Source organism: Ailuropoda melanoleuca, chromosome 1, assembly GCF_002007445.2.
Source record: "Ailuropoda melanoleuca isolate Jingjing chromosome 1, ASM200744v2, whole genome shotgun sequence".
Classification (NCBI taxonomy): domain Eukaryota; kingdom Metazoa; phylum Chordata; class Mammalia; order Carnivora; family Ursidae; genus Ailuropoda; species Ailuropoda melanoleuca.
The window spans coordinates 12453340-12457552 of NC_048218.1; positions in this window are offsets into that span (position 1 = coordinate 12453340).

Below are 4213 nucleotides of genomic sequence, written 5' to 3' on the forward strand. Positions count from 1 at the left end.
TATATATTATTAAGTATAACAAATATATATTTATATATAATTATAAGCTATATTAAAATTATATTAGATATATTAGAATATACATGTTTATATATATACATATATATGTATATGTATATACATATATACCTCACATATATATGTGTGTATATATGTGTATATGTGTGTATATATATATATATATACATTCTGTGTATGTGTATTTAGTCTAGTAGTTCTGTTTCTCTGGAGATCCCTGATTAATGCATTACTTTTACACTCACTCACATGCTCCTATGCTTATTATCATAGCTAAGATTATCAATCCAAAACATCATAGGTTTGCTGCACACTTATCTATATTTCCTCTTTTAAGGAGCTCACTCCTTCTGATTACAAAAGTAATACATGCCTTCTGTTGGGAGTCTAAAAAATGCTGAAAAATTAAGAAGGAAATGAAAATTCCCTAAAATCCCATTGCCCCAACTTCCACTGAGCTCTTCCTCCTTCCAGTTCCTGTTTTCCTCATAATCTGTTCCACTAATTTGGCACCAACAGCCTACAGGCATGGAGATAGAGGTTGACATGAAAAGGAATCAAGTGGGTACCTTGGGGACAGAGGGGGACATCCATGTGGAATTTTCCAGCAGGAAATGGAGTCATAAACCAAGAGAGATTTCCAGTCCCTATGTGGGGAAGGAGAGGGATCCCATAGGTGTCAGGTGAATTCTCAGGAAGGGGAGGTGGCTCCAAGGAGAAAGGAAGAGTCTCTTACAATATAATTAGTTTATACTCGCTTCGGAAAGTACGTAGAACAAAGCATTAAAAAGAACGAATTTTCTCTTGAATTCTTATCTATAAATGTTTTTCTGGGCTCTTCAGAAGTGAGATGCTTTCTGTATTCTCTACACCAGTGGATTGTGGCTAGCATTCCTTTCAAGAGAACAAGTTGACATGTGAAGGACACAGAATTAACCAGAATATTACTTCCTGAATGTCATCTTTTCCTTTCTCTGAATATTGATTTCACCTACTCTTTAAAAACACGAGCTTGTTTGGAATGGCTTTTCAGAACTGTCTACTTTCACACCCACACTAAGAGCACATGAATCTGCTTAAATCTATGTTCTCTGAGAGAAGGCAAGTTTGCAAGTCAGTAAAATGTCTTGCTGAGTTTTATCAGTTGCATGTACTTATCATCCTCCAACCATCTTCCTAACAGGCTTCATTCCTACTGCTTCAAGGTCTGCTCACAAAGGACACAGTCCTCCTGAGTTTTTGTCATTTGCCCAAAAGTTCCTATTGGAACATTGCACTTGTCTGCCCGGACAGATAGAGACAGAAGTCCAGCCGTAGCTGTCCGAATGGCTGCCACATGTCCCCAAGCAGAGAAGCTCCATCTTCCGAACAGAAAAATGGGAGAAAATACCACCAAGACACCCACGATCAAGCTGATAACACATGTTCCCAAACAACTTGTTTAAAAGACTTCCTGAACACGAGCAACATAAACACAACCCTATCCAGAAAAGAACCTTCTAAATCTAAATTCTCTACCTCAAACACAAGAATCATAGAAGCCAAATCTTCTCCCTTACGCATTCAGATCTCAGTAGGATGGTACACAGAAAACATTCTTCAGGCCCTCAATCCAACAGTCATTCCAGGGCCTACTCACCACAATGCATTGGATCCTAAAACAACATGCCTTTTTTTTTTTTAAGATGTTATTTATTTGACACACACACACACACACACACACACACGGACAGCAAGGGCACAAGCATGGGGAGCTGCAGAAGGAGAAGAGAGCAGGAAGCCCAATACTGGACTCAGTCCTAAGACCCTGGGATCATGACCTGAGCCGAAGGCAGATGCTTAACTGAGCAACCCAGGCATCTCAAGAACTTCATTTTCCAATGCAATGTCAGTAGTCCTGCAGTTGACAACTCTTATGGAAGCAAAATGGGTTTAAAGAAATGGTAATAGTAGTTAAGGTGAGAGATAAACAGGTAGTAATAGGAAGTGGATGACAGGTGGGCCTGAAAAGAATATTTGGGATCAATTTTGTTTGTTCCTGCAGCAAATAATTAAGAGTATGTTTCATTTCATTTTAAAAGACACGGGCATACCCTTCCTTCATCCTGAAGCTTTCTCTCTCTTTTTTAAAAAAATTTTTGACAGACTATTTAAGAAAGAGAGAGAGGGAAAACACAGAGGGAGAGTGAGAGGGAGCAGCAGACTCCCTGTTGAGGAGAGAGCCTAATGTGGGGCTCGATCCCAGGACCCTGAGATCATGACCTTAGCCAAAGGCAGATGCTTAACCCACTGAGCCACCCAGGTGCGCCCCTGCAGTTTTCTCTTGATGCCCTTACTACCTGCCTTCACAGCCAAGTGTCTGTGAAATATCTCCTGCTGCCTTCCTCTCTTGGGTGCATGTCAGTTTGGCTCCTGTCCTCATCCTACTCCTGCCAGCATTCTCTGCTGGGATCCTAGATGCTGTCAGGTACTTTCCAGTCCATAACTTGCTGCCTTCTACTTTCAGCACCAGACAGGGCTGACCTGGTCTCCTGGACTCTTTCTCAGCCTCTTCTTCCAATTTCTTACCCTTTCCATACCTCTGTTCTCCATCTGCTTTCCCTATTTCAGCTCCTCCCATCACTGGCTGTGCACTGATGACTCCCAGGTCTCTGCTTCCTCACAGCCAGCTCTCCTGGCTCCACAGGTGTTTACCCAACTGCCTCTTAGATGTCTTCACTTACTTGCCCCAAGGGCGCCTCGAACTCCATGGGCCCCAGGAGGAAATCATCTGGCTCTGGGCATGTTAGTTAACGGAATTGGGCCTCACTTCCTCAACTATAAAACCGGGCATTACTGACAGCCACCTCATACAGAAGCCTGTTATGGAGATTAAATGAAATAACACAGAATTGTATATTGTGTCAACTCTAGCACATGGTAAAGAATCTACAAGTGTTTACCATTATTCTACCTTCACTGGAACCTATTCCTTCCTCCCTATATAGTCCCGGAATTGACTTACAAATCCATCACCCACAACTCTCATCAAACCAGAACCTTTGCTGTTCCTTAACCTCAGTCATTCTGTCCCAGCCGGTACATTCCACTTTGTAGTATCTGACCTTGTCTTTCCTTCTCCACTTTATTGCCTTAAGTTCTCGGCATCCCCTGGGACTTAGAGTCATTCTTTCCCTGACCTCACTCTTACTGCTACACCTTTGTTGTGAAAGAGCACATTACATGACACCACCCTTCTCTTAAAATCTTTCAATGTCTCCCCACTGCCTCGGGGACAAAAACTCCTTGGAAGGGCACAGAGGCTCTTCAGGACCTGGCCTCAGTCACTCCCTCTCAGTCCACCCTACTCCCTAAGCTCCAGCTGGTCCTCCTCGGGGGTAGGTGATGCCAAAGCAGTCATCAGGCTGTCAGTCCAAAACCTCTTCTCCAACAGGCGCTGCTTCTTCCAGATGTAGCTTAGGTGCCACTTCCTCTGAGAGGCATTCCTGGACTTCTAGTCGGAAGCATATCTTTCTTCTTTGTTCCCCCTCGGTCTCTGCCCTAACATTTATCATGCTTTAGTTCTTATCTGCTCATTTGTCTGTCCTCCCCACTACACTGAGCCGGCCCAAAAACTGCCTTTTATTTCCGTATCCCCAGAACCTAGCACAGTGGCCTGCAAACAGTTGGTACTCAAGGTACGTGAACCAGGGCAAAGTGTTTCCGCCAAAAAGGAAACGTTTGGGGGAATCTGTATCTGTATCAAGGTTTGGCGAATCCCGCGGCACAGCGCTTCACAGGGGTTCCTTCAGGCCTGCGTGGGTATCCGCTGCCTGCACGTCGTTCTCAGTGCTTCACTCTCGCAGTTAGAGCAGACGCAGGGCTGCACGGGCGCCTGCAAATGCACGCTCAGCGGGCTGAGGTTAAATCCTGCGCCCTTTGTTCCAGGCAGCTGAGAGCGATTGGTTCCGTGCCCACCCGCCTCGGCCGGGTGCAGGGCCTGCTTGGGCAGAATTGCACAAAAACGCACCGAAGAAAGCCGCGTCGGGCAGGGGCGCGCGTGTGCGCGGGCCCTCTCCGTGCCAGCCTCCCGACTCCGGGGTCCCGCGCTCTCCGGCGCCCTCGCCGGGGCGCAGCCTTAATGCCAGGCAATCTCCCGGGCCCGCCGCCACCGCCGGCGGGAAAGCGCCGGGCGTCCCGGCGTCACGCGCCAGCA